Raw genomic sequence first — 13,387 nt, forward strand, 5'->3', positions numbered from 1 at the left:
GTATTATTGACGTTGGTACAGTGGGTGTTCAGTATTATTGATGTTGGTACAGTGGGTGTTCAGTGTTATTGATGTTGGTACAGTGGGTGTTCAGTGTTATTGATGTTGGTACAGTGGGTGTTCAGTATTATTGACGTGGGTACAGTGGGTGTTCAGTATTATTGATGTGGGTACAGTGGGTGTTCAGTATTATTGATGTTGGTACAGTGGGTGTTCAGTATTATTGACGTTGGTACAGTGGGTGTTCAGTATTATTGATGTTGGTACAGTGGGTGTTCAGTGTTATTGATGTTGGTACAGTGGGTGTTCAGTATTATTGATGTTGGTACAGTGGGTGTTCAGTATTATTGATGTGGGTACAGTGGGTGTTCAGTATTATTGACGTTGGTACAGTGGGTGTTCAGTATTATTGACGTGGGTACAGTGGGTGTTCAGTATTATTGACGTGGGTACAGTGGGTGTTCAGTATTATTGACGTTGGTACAGTGGGTGTTCAGTATTATTGACGTTAGTACAGTGGGTGTTCAGTATTATTGATGTTGGTACAGTGGGTGTTCAGTATTATCTACGTTGGTACAGTGGGTGTTCAGTATTATTGACGTTAGTACAGTGGGTGTTCAGTATTATTGACGTTAGTACAGTGGGTGTTCAGTATTATTGACGTTAGTACAGTGGGTGTTCAGTATTATTGATGTTGGTACAGTGGGTGTTCAGTATTATCTACGTTGGTACAGTGGGTGTTCAGTATTATTGATGTTGGTACAGTGTGTGTTCAGTATTATTGTAAAATGTTGTCAGGGAGGTATTAAATTACCAGAAAGATTGTCTTGCCTTGGTCAATGTTTGGTTTAGAACTTAATTTTGTATCTTCGGATAATTTATGGATAAAAAAATGTAATAACTCATTAATCTGTAATTTTCTCTTCCAGACACACAGTGTCCCCTCACATGGGTTTTTCTGTGCTCCTTTACAATGGAATGGAATCATCAGATGATGGATTCTATATTACAGCCTTCCACACACTGGGCAATAAGAACTACCTCATCTTAGCTCTATCTATAATATACTGTACATCGTCACTCTAACGGGTAACTTTGCTCTGTTAGCAGTCTTCATTATAAACACAAGCCTACCAAATCCCAAAGATGTTGCAGTGTGGAATTTAACAATAGTAGACATCTCTTTGAACACTGTTATCATCCCCCAGATGGTGCCTGTATTTGTGTTCAATCTGAACTATGTCTCCATTGGGACGTGTTTTTCTCAGATGTTCTTCACTCATTTTTTGGGTGATATTGATTCCTTTTTCCTGGCTCTCCTAGCGTACGACCGTGTGATAGCCATCTGTTTCCCTCTGCGTTACATCACCATCAACACCAACCTGAGGTTGCTGCTAATCCTGGTAGGGATCTGGACACTGGCCTTCCTTTTGGAGGTCTCCCCTGTCGCCCTGGCCTCTAGTCTGCCTTACTGTGCCTCCAGGGTGGTGCATAGCTCTTGCTGTGAACACAGCCCTGTATACAGACTGGCCAGCTTCAGGAAATTAGCGACAGCTAAGTCTCTGGTTGTCCTGTTAGGCCCGCGGTCCTTCATTATCTTCACCTATGCTGTGGTGGTGGTTCAGCAAAATGCTTATGTGTTATGTGTTTATCGCCTCACCTTTTATACCTGATATAAACTGTATGATCCCTAAGTGTAGCAAATTTGCCTAAAGTGTTTATATGTTGTTCTGTAATTTAGCTATTTAGCAGTCAATCTTATGCAGAAAAAAATTGGTTAAGTGCCGTGCTCAAAGGCACATCGACAGATCTTTCACCTGGTCGGCTCGGGGATTCAACCCAGCAACCTTTCAGTTACTGGCCCAACATCCTTAACCACTGGGCTACCTGCCGCACATGTGAGTTACCCCGTTGTAGGTACATGTGAATGATGCAGTGAAGAAAAGAGTGTATATCATGTCACAGTGCACAATTTCCTTCTTATTTTTACGGGATATGTTAATTTTACTGTTGACATTATCAATCAAACTGGGGACCCCGGTCAGAGACGATGTCCAGAGGAAGTCTGTGACGGCGGAAAGATGCTGAATGACAAGCTGAGCAATCTCACGGGCAGATGGAAGCTTAGGCAGCGGAATGAAATGTGCCACTGTAACGAATCTCTTCGTCGTCTGAGGAGGAGTAGGAAGGATCGGACCAATATGCAGCGTGGTAAGGGTCCATGTTCATTTATTATACTTAACACAAAAAAACAAAATAACAAAGCGAATGGAAGAAACAAAACAGTTCTGTAAGGTGACATACACTAAACAGAAAACAAGTACTCACAAATCATAGTGGGAACACAGGCTACCTAAGTATGGTTCTCAATCAGAGACAACGATTGACAGCTGCCTCTGATTGGGAAACATACCAGGCCAAAAGCAGAAATACAAAACCTAGAACAAAAACATTGAATGCCCACTCCAACTCACACCCTGACCAAACTAAAACAGAGACATAAAAAAGGAACTAAGGTCAGGACGTGGCAGCCAAAACGGTCCACAATGACTAGGATGTTAGTGTGGCTTGCTGAGGATGGAAGACCCGTGATGAAATCCATAGAGAGATGAGAACAGGGTCGAGAAGGTGTTGACAGCGGATGAAGAAGCCCCAGAGGCTGCTGACGAGGAGTTTTGTTCGGGGCACATGTCGGACAAGCAGCCACAAAGGTACAAGTGTCCACCTCCGCTGAGGGCCACCAAAACCTCCTCAGAAACTCTAGAATTCTGAGCCCTCCCGGATGAGAGGTGAGACGTACCTTGGAAGAAGTACCTTGGACAGTGCCCCAAGAGGGACAAAAAGTCTGTTTGGTGGACAGCCGTCTGGAACTGCCTCCCTACCTTGCGCCTCCCTCACTATAGTCTCTATACCCCAGGACACAAGTGCGAAGATGAGCGACCTGAAAATTATGGATCCAAGTGGCCGATCCTCACTGGAGCTGGGGAACTGGCGAGAAAGAGCATCCGGCTTCACGTTCTTAAACCCAGGAAGGTAAGATGACGTGAATCCTCACTGTGTCTGTCATCCTGCCATCCTCACTGTTTCTGTCATCCTGCCATCCTCACTGTGTCTGCCATCCTCACTGTGTCTGCCATCCTCACTGTGTCTGTCATCCTGCCATCCTCACTCTGTCTGCCATCCTCACTCTGTCTGCCATCCTGCCATCCTCACTGTGTCTGCCATCCTGCCATCCTCATTGTGTCTGTCATCCTGCCATCCTCACTGTGTCTTTCATCCTGCCATCCTCACTGTGTCTGCCATCCTCACTGTGTCTGCCATCCTCACTGTGTCTGTCACCCTGCCATCCTCACTGTGTCTGTCACCCTGCCATCCTCACTGTGTCTGTCACCCTGCCATCCTCACTGTGTCTGTCATCCTGCCATCCTCACTGTGTCTGCCATCCTCACTGTGTCTGTCACCCTGCCATCCTCACTGTGTCTGTCACCCTGCCATCCTCACTGTGTCTGTCACCCTGCCATCCTCACTGTGTCTGTCACCCTGCCATCCTCACTGTGTCTGCCATACTGCCATCCTCACTGTGTCTGTCACCCTGCCATCTTCACTGTGGCTGCCATCCTGCCATCCTCACTGTGTCTGTCACCCTGCCATCCTCACTGTGTCTGTCACCCTGCCATCCTCACTGTGTCTGTCACCCTGCCATCCTCACTGTGTCTGCCACCCTGCCATCCTCATTGTGTCTGTCATCCTGCCATCCTCACTGTGTCTGTCATCCTGCCATCCTCACTGTGTCTGCCATCCTCACTGTGTCTGCCATCCTCACTGTGTCTGTCATCCTGCCATCCTCACTCTGTCTGCCATCCTCACTCTGTCTGCCATCCTGCCATCCTCACTGTGTCTGCCATCCTGCCATCCTCATTGTGTCTGTCATCCTGCCATCCTCACTGTGTCTGTCATCCTGCCATCCTCACTGTGTCTGCCATCCTCACTGTGTCTGCCATCCTCACTGTGTCTGTCACCCTGCCATCCTCACTGTGTCTGTCACCCTGCCATCCTCACTGTGTCTGTCACCCTGCCATCCTCACTGTGTCTGTCATCCTGTCATCCTCACTGTGTCTGCCATCCTCACTGTGTCTGTCACCCTGCCATCCTCACTGTGTCTGTCACCCTGCCATTCTCACTGTGTCTGCCATACTGCCATCCTCACTGTGTCTGTCACCCTGCCATCTTCACTGTGGCTGCCATCCTGCAATCCTCACTGTGTCTGTCACCCTGCCATCCTCACTGTGTCTGTCACCCTGCCATCCTCACTGTGTCTGTCACCCTGCCATCCTCACTGTGTCTGCCACCCTGCCATCCTCATTGTGTCTGTCATCCTGCCATCCTCACTGTGTCTGTCATCCTGCCATCCTCACTGTGTCTGCCATCCTCACTGTGTCTGCCATCCTCACTGTGTCTGTCACCCTGCCATCCTCACTGTGTCTGTCACCCTGCCATCCTCACTGCGTCTGTCACCCTGCCATCCTCACTGTGTCTGTCATCCTGCCATCCTCACTGTGTCTGCCATCCTCACTGTGTCTGTCACCCTGCCATCCTCACTGTGTCTGTCACCCTGCCATCCTCACTGTGTCTGTCACCCTGCCATCCTCACTGTGTCTGTCACCCTGCCATCCTCACTGTGTCTGCCATACTGCCATCCTCACTGTGTCTGTCACCCTGCCATCTTCACTGTGGCTGCCATCCTGCCATCCTCACTGTGTCTGTCACCCTGCCATCCTCACTGTGTCTGTCACCCTGCCATCCTCACTGTGTCTGTCACCCTGCCATCCTCACTGTGTCTGCCACCCTGCCATCCTCACTGTGTCTGTCACCCTGCCATCCTCACTGTGTCTGCCACCCTGCCATCCTCACTGTGGCTGCCATCCTCACTGTGGCTGCCACCCTGCCATCCTCACTGTGTCTGCCACCCTGCCATCCTCACTGTGGCTGCCATCCTCACTGTGGCTGCCACTCTGCCATCCTCACTGTGTCTGCCACCCTGCCATCCTCACGGTGTCTGCCACCCTGCCATCCTCACTGTGTCTGCCATCCTCACTGTGGCTGCCACCCTGCCATCCTCACTGTGTCTGTCACCCTGCCATCCTCACTGTGTCTGCCATCCTGCCATCCTCACTGTCTGCCATCCTGACTGTGTCTGTCATCCTGCCATCCTCACTGTGTCTACCATCCTGCCATCCTCATTGTGTCTGTCATCCTGCCATCCTCACTGTGTCTGTCATCCTGCCATCCTCACTGCGTCTGCCATCCTCACTGTGTCTGCCATCCTCATTGTGTCTGTCACCCTGCCATCCTCACTGTGTCTGTCACCCTGCCATCCTCATTGTGGCTGTCACCCTGCCATCCTCACTGTGTCTGTCATCCTGCCATCCTCACTGTGTCTGCCATCCTCACTGTGTCTGTCACCCTGCCATCCTCACTGTGTCTGTCACCCTGCCATCCTCACTGTGTCTGTCACCCTGCCATCCTCACTGTGTCTGCCATACTGCCATCCTCACTGTGTCTGTCACCCTGCCATCCTCACTGTGTCTGTCACCCTGCCATCCTCACTGTGTCTGTCACCCTGCCATCCTCACTGTGTCTGCCATACTGCCATCCTCACTGTGTCTGTCACCCTGCCATCTTCACTGTGGCTGCCATCTTGCCATCCTCACTGTGTCTGTCACCCTGCCATCCTCACTGTGTCTGTCACCCTGCCATCCTCACTGTGTCTGTCACCCTGCCATCCTCACTGTGTCTGTCACCCTGCCATCCTCACTGTGTCTGCCACCCTGCCATCCTCACTGTGGCTGCCACCCTGCCATCCTCACTGTGTCTGTCACCCTGCCATCCTCACTGTGTCTGCCATCCTCACTGTGTCTGCCACCCTGCCATCCTCACTGTGTCTGCCACCCTGCCATCCTCACTGTGGCTGCCATCCATGCTCAACCCTATCAACTACAGCCTAAAGACAGAGGAGCTGCGAGAGAAAATCATCAAACTGTATGTAAAGACAAAAGCTACTCCTCACAAATGAGACCTTACATGGAGTTACTGATCTTATGTTTTCAGATCTTTAGTTTGGGTTCAATTCTGCAGCAAGAACTCAATATTTAAGAAATGTTTCCAAGGCAACCTTCCCCTTTGTATCTACTTAATTTCAGTATTTTTCTGTTGATACTGTTTAATGCACACTAACTCTAAGATATTTGCAACAAAGCTATTTATGTCAATTCTGCTGAACACAGTATTTGAAGGTAATATATGTAACATATGGTAAATAAAATGCAATCTTCTAATTTCAAATATTTTTTTGTGTACATTTCAGAGATGTTTTTTATGCCACAGCTGTAATTTTGGGGTGTTTATACATAACATGAATTATTGGATGGATTAATGCTGCAACCATCATAAAGCTACTGTATTAACAGAAAGGTACTGTACAACATGTTGAGGTAAAATCATTCTGATAACTGACAGTGTGATAACTGACAAATGCAAAGTATGTAGATATACAGTATTTATGTTGAAAGAGTTCAACTCTAATTCAATTAAATAGCATATATTAATTAGTTCCACTAGATGACACTAAAACATATTCACTGGCAGATCCATAGTGTCGGGCTCTTTTCACAGGTAAAATTGTTTTTATAATACATTAAATGAATAAGGATTAATACATTATTTATAAACCTTTAATAAAAAAATACATATTTAAAAACATGTATAATCATTGTAAGCATTTTTGTGAATATATTTATTTTTTATTTATTCAGTTTAAGGTAAGTTAATACACGCAGTTCGTACAAGCAGTACGCAGAGGGACAAATATCTAAATAAAAGAGAAAAAACGAGGCATAAATCTATTTAAGGATCTAAAAAAAAGAATGTCGCAGTTCTTGTATTGTGGTGAATAAACATAACTATTGTAAGGAGTAGTGTAGTTATACGTTTTGGGACATAGCATATTGGAAGGATCTTATTTAGGATTGCTTCCAAAGACATGCTTCCAAAGACATCCACAGTTAAACAGCATCAAAACATTTGCAGAAAGTTTCCTATTTCAGAACAAGAGCATTTTGAAACATTGATCATTATCTACAAGCTATATTTTAAATCTACTCTCAGGAGTGAAATAGGTCCAGCTGATGGGAAAGGTTTTGAGATGAAGAAATGTTGTTCCATACCATGGGCCAGTCCCATTTGAGACCAAGGTTCTCTAGGTCTCTTTCCCACCTCTTCGTGATAGGGAGGGTGTTGACTTTATGTGAGGATAATTTATTATAAATTAAGGATACAAGGCCAATTATTCTGGTAGACAAGATCAAACTGCAATAAGGTGGGAGCCTGGAAAGGCCTCCCATTGTACACCATATGTTTTCAGAGCTGAACATTCAAAACATACATTATCATACATTACCATACATCCAAACATACATTATCATACATCCTACGCATACATTATCAGCTTCTGATTAACTTATTTATTTTGGTTACATAACATGCAACTCTTGTCACGCCTGCTCCTGCTCTTCCCCCCTGGCGCTCGAGGGCACCAGGTAGCCCTGCATTACACACTCCTGCCACCATTTACGCACACCTGCCTTCCCTCGTCACGCACATCAGCGATATTGGACTCGCTCAATCACCTGTTTATTACCTCCCCAATATTTGTCAGTTCCCCAGCTCTGTTCCTTGCTGCTGCATGGTTTGTCGTCGGCCTTTGTGTTTCCCAGTTCTGATGCTGTTCCTGTCCCTTTGCATGTCCGTTCCTATTTAAATGTCAACTCCCCGTACCTGCTTCTCTTCTCTAGCGTCATTCCTTACAACTCTGTTATGACAGTGATGAATGCTATCATGTACACTACAGATATGAGTGAATAGCATCACATAGCATCACATACATACTGTATGTACAGTACCAGCACCTGATCAATTTACTGGTATTATGCTAGAGGTGTTTTGTTTGACCATTTTCTTCAAAAACCCTATGATTTCCTCAGTATTCAAAACATAAATGACTGGATTGAGCATGAGAGGGATAGCTGAAGCAAGAGACAAACAGATAATCCTTGCATTGGAGTGAAGAGAGAAGGTCCCTGCAGCAATGTAGGTGGATAGAAATGGAATAAAGAACAGTGCTACTCTGAGAAGGTGTGATAGACAAGTCTTCAGAGCCTTCACAAGGCCTTCCCAGGAAGTAATTCTAAACAGGGCAAGTAAAATACACACATAAGACAGGACTATGAAAACGAACGGTACATGAAGGACTAGTACTGTATTCACTTTTGCCATGATGGAATTGGCAGAATTGTCGTTTCAGGCCATTCTGTACAAAGGCCCATGATCACAGAAATAACTGTCAATAACTATGGTTTTACAGTAAGACAGTCAAGTGATCAGGACCGTGTTTGTACCAACAATGACCACATTGACAAGCCACAACCCTGTAATCATGACAGACATGCTAGTGTTAGTGAGCAGAGTGTGGTATCTCAGAGGCAAGCATATGGCAACAAACCTATCACATGTCAGACCAACAAGGGTCATAGACTGCAAAGCAATAAAGGAGAACACAAAAAACATATTGGCCAGAAATGCTTCATAGGTGATATATTGTGAATCAAAAATAAAAGTCTTAATCAGGTTAGGAATTAGTGCACTGCTCTCACCTAAGTCAGCTACTGCTAAGTTTAAAATGCCAATATACTTTGGGATGTGAAGATAGCGTTGAGTGAATATTATGAACATTACAATGGAGTTCCCACAAACAGCAACTACATAGGCAAAGCACAAGAATATATAGTAAAATTTGGCATGAGGAATATCATGGAAGCCATTGATGAAGAAATACTGAGGACGCACAAAAGAGCTGTTTTGTTTGATGATGGTTATCATGGAGCTCATTGCAGCGCAGGTCATAAGGTATGGTTTGCATCAATCTGTAATTTAAAAATACATAAATTAACAATTGCATTAAGAAGTGCAGTAGGCCTACACTCATCTTAATAGTGATTTCACACATGTAACCGTATAATACAATGCAATGTTATGAATTACTTAACTAAATATTAGTCTTGTTCCACGTCTAACATATTGAGATACAGGGGCCTTTTGTCTTTACCAGAGTAGCCTAAACATTACAAACATAACTTGACATTTGATCAAATCACAGTAAAAGTCAGTGTATTTGCAGGTGAAGGTCTGTTGTTTGCAGGAGAGCCACTTACTTCTGGTTAAAAGTCTACGCCATGTGTCATTTATATGTAAGTGTCCTTCACTGTAAATGTCTGTCATAGGATATTGAAAACCCCCAGGAGAATGAAGTAATCATATTTGGACTGGCAATGGAGCTGTACAGCATATCAACTACAGCAAGGTTGCAAATCAGAAGATACATTGGCTTGTGCAAACGCTTATCATGAAGGATAAAACATATATTTGCCACATTAGAAAGCATGACTAGGAGATAGATACACAGAATTACAATCCCTACTGTCAGAGGTCTTTCAATTTATTTGGCATAAAAAGTTAGATTGCTTGCTTAACCCACCGGTTCTCTAATATTATGAGTGAGATATCTCATGTGGGAGTTTGCTACTCTCTCTGAAGTACCTATCAAAAGTATCTATTGGAGACAGAAGAGTAAAGTGGCAAGTGGCAAATGAAGTGAGACCCTCACTTACATAAAAGGAACCACTGCCCCCTGGTTATTCCCAAGCATGCTTCTCCTTCTCACTCTCTTGGCGAACAGGGGAATGTGGTGAGATACAATGTATTCGGTCAGAATTCAGACCCCTCAACTTTTCCCACATTTTGTTACGTCTTATTCTAAATTGATTAAAAAATGTTTTTCCCTCATCAACCTACACAAAATAACCTATAACGACAAAGCAAAAACAGTTTTTAAAATTTGTTTTGCTAATGTATAAAAGATTTAAAAAACTGACATACCACATTTACATAAGAATTCAGACCTTTTACTCCATACTTTGTTGAAGCAACTTTGGCAGTGATTACAGCCTTGAGTCTTCTTGGGTATGACGCTACAAGCCTGTCAGGCCTGTATTTGGGGAGTTTCTCCCATTCTTTCTGCAGATCTTCTCAAGCTCTGTCAGGTTGGATGGGGAGCATTCGCTGTACAGCTATTTTCAGGTCTCTCCAGAGATGTTCGATCAGGTTCAGGTCCGGGCTCTGGCTGGGCCACTCAAGGACTTGTCCCGAAGCCACTCCTGCATTGTCTTGGCTGTGTGCTTAGGGTCGTTGTCCTGTTGAAAGGTGAACCTTTGCCCCAGTCTGAGGTCTTGGGCGCTCTGGAGCAGGTTTTCATCAAGGATCTCTCTGTACTTTGCTCAATTCCTCTTTCCCTCAACCCTGACTAGTCTCCCAGTCCCTGCCGCTGAAAAACATTCCCACAGCGTGATGCTGTCACCACCTTGCTTCACAGTACAGATGGTGGCAGGTTTCCTCCATGACATGACAATTGGCATTCAGGCCAAATCTTGGAATCTTGATTCTCATGGTCTGAGAGTCCTTTAGGTGCCTTTTGGCAAACTTCCGTCTGGCCACTGTACCATAAAGGCCCGATTGATGGTGTGCTGCAGAGATGATTGTTCTTCTGGAAGTTTCTCCCGTCTCTACAGAGGAACTCTGGGGCTCTGTCAGAGTTACCATCGGGTTCTTGGTCATCTCCCTGACCAAGGCCCTTCTCCCCTGATTGCTCAGTTTGGCCGGGCGGCCAGCTCTTGGAAGAGTCTTGGTAGTTCCAAATGTCTTCCATTTAATAATGGAGGCCACTGTGTTCTTGGGGACCTTCAATGCAGCAGACATTTTTGGTAGCATTCCCCAGGTCTGTGCCTCTGCAAAATCCTGTCTCGGAGCTCTACCAACAATTCTTTCGACCTCAAATCAAATCAAATCAAATCAAATCAAATTTTATTTGTCACATACACATGGTTAGCAGATGTTAATGCGAGTGTAGCGAAATGCTTGTGCTTCTAGTTCCGACAATGCAGTAATAACGAGCAAGTAATCTAACTAACAATTCCAAAAAAAAAAACTACTGTCTTATACACAGTGTAAGGGGGTAAAGAATATGTACATAAGGATATATGAATGAGTGATGGTACAGAGCAGCATAGGCAAGATACAGTAGATGATATCGAGTACAGTATATACATATGAGATAAGTATGTAAACCAAGTGGCATAGTTAAAGTGGCTAGTGATACATGTATTACATAAGGATGCAGTCGATGATATAGAGTACAGTATCAACGTATGCATATGAGATGAACAATGTAGGGTAAGTAACATTATATAAGGTAGCATTGTTTAAAGTGGCTAGTGATATATTTACATAATTTCCCATCAATTCCCATGATTAAAGTGGCTGGAGTAGAGTCAGTGTCATTGACAGTGTGTTGGCAGTAGCCACTCAATGTTAGTGGTGGCTGTTTAACAGTCTGATGGCCTTGAGATAGAAGCTGTTTTTCAGTCTCTCGGTCCCAGCTTTGATGCACCTGTACTGACCTCGCCTTCTGGATGACAGCGGGGTGAACAGGCAGTGGCTCAGAGGTGGTTGATGTCCTTGATGATCTTTATGGCCTTCCTGTAGCATCGGGTGGTGTAGGTGTCCTGGAGGGCAGGTAGTTTGCCCCGGTGATGCGTTGTGCAGACCTCACTACCCTCTGGAGAGCCTTACGGTTGAGGGCGGTGCAGTTGCCATACCAGGCGGTGATACAGCCCGCCAGGATGCTCTCGATTGTGCATCTGTAGAAGTTTGTGAGTGCTTTTGGTGACAAGCCGAATTTCTTCAGCCTCCTGAGGTTGAAGAGGCGCTGCTGCGCCTTCCTCACGATGCTGTCTGTGTGAGTGGACCAATTCAGTTTGTCTGTGATGTGTATGCCGAGGAACTTAAAACTTGCTACCCTCTCCACTACTGTTCCATCGATGTGGAGGGGGTGTTCCCTCTGCTGTTTCCTGAAGTCCACAATCATCTCCTTAGTTTTGTTGACGTTGAGTGTGAGGTTATTTTCCTGACACCACACTCCAAGGGCCCTCACCTCCTCCCTGTAGGCCGTCTCGTCGTTGTTGGTAATCAAGCCTACCACTGTTGTGTCGTCCGCAAACTTGATGATTGAGTTGGAGGCGTGCATGGCCACGCAGTCGTGGGTGAACAGGGAGTACAGGAGGGGCTCAGAACGCACCCTTGTGGGGCCCCAGTGTTGAGGATCAGCGGGGAGGAGATGTTGTTGCCTACCCTCACCACCTGGGGGCGGCCCGTCAGGAAGTCCAGTACCCAGTTGCACAGGGCGGGGTCGAGACCCAGGGTCTCGAGCTTGATGACGAGCTTGGAGGGTACTATGGTGTTGAATGCCGAGCTGTAGTCGATGAACAGCATTCTCACATAGGTATTCCTCTTGTCCAGATGGGTTAGGGCAGTGTGCAGTGTGGTTGAGATTGCATCGTCTGTGGACCTATTTGGGCGGTAAGCAAATTGGAGTGGGTCAAGGGTGTCAGGTAGGGTGGAGGTGATATGGTCCTTGACTAGTCTCTCAAAGCACTTCATGATGACGGATGTGAGTGAAGGGGCGGTAGTCGTTTAGCTCAGTTACCTTAGCTTTCTTGGGAACAGGAACAATGGTGGCCCTCTTGAAGCATGTGGGAACAGCAGACTGGTATAGGGATTGGTTGAATATGTCCGTAAACACACCGGCCAGCTGGTCTGCGCATGCTCTGAGGGCGCGGCTGGGGATGCCGTCTGGGCCTGCAGCCTTGCGAGGGTTAACACGTTTAAATGTCTTACTCACTTCGGCTGCAGTGAAGGAGAGACCGCATGATTCCGTTGCAGGCCGTGTCAGTGGCACTGTATTGTCCTCAAAGCGGGCAAAAAGTTATTTAGTCTGCCTGGGAGCAAGACATCCTGGTCCGTGACTGGGCTGGGTTTCTTCCTGTAGTCCGTGATTGATTGTAGACCCTGCCACATACCTCTTGTGTCTGAGCCGTTGAATTGAGATTCTACTTTGTCTCTGTACTGGCGCTTAGCTTGTTTGATAGCCTTGCGGAGGGAATAGCTGCACTGTTTGTATTCAGTCATGTTACCAGACACCTTGCCCTGATTAAAAGCAGTGGTTCGTGCCTTCAGTTTCACACGAATGCTGCCATCAATCCACGGTTTCTGGTTAGGGAATGTTTTAATCGTTGCTATGGGAACGACATCTTCAAGTAAACTAAAAGCACGTTCTAATGAACTCGCACACCGTATCAGCGTATTCGTCAATGTTGTTGTCTGACGCAATCCACGAAACATCTCCCAGTCCACGTGATGGAAGCAGTCTTGGAGTGTGGAG

At 45.9% G+C, this 13,387-nt stretch overlaps 2 pseudogenes; one reads left to right on the forward strand and one right to left on the reverse strand.

The window, feature by feature from the left end:
- The first annotated feature begins 948 nt into the window (after positions 1-948).
- LOC112266178 lies at positions 949-1,673 on the forward strand (annotated as a pseudogene).
- A 6,295-nt stretch (positions 1,674-7,968) lies between these two features.
- Positions 7,969-8,943, reverse strand: LOC112266179 (annotated as a pseudogene).
- Between the last annotated feature and the right edge of the window lie 4,444 nt (positions 8,944-13,387).

The sequence above is a fragment of the Oncorhynchus tshawytscha genome, linkage group LG13, assembly GCF_018296145.1.
Source record: "Oncorhynchus tshawytscha isolate Ot180627B linkage group LG13, Otsh_v2.0, whole genome shotgun sequence".
Taxonomy (NCBI): Eukaryota; Metazoa; Chordata; class Actinopteri; order Salmoniformes; family Salmonidae; genus Oncorhynchus; species Oncorhynchus tshawytscha.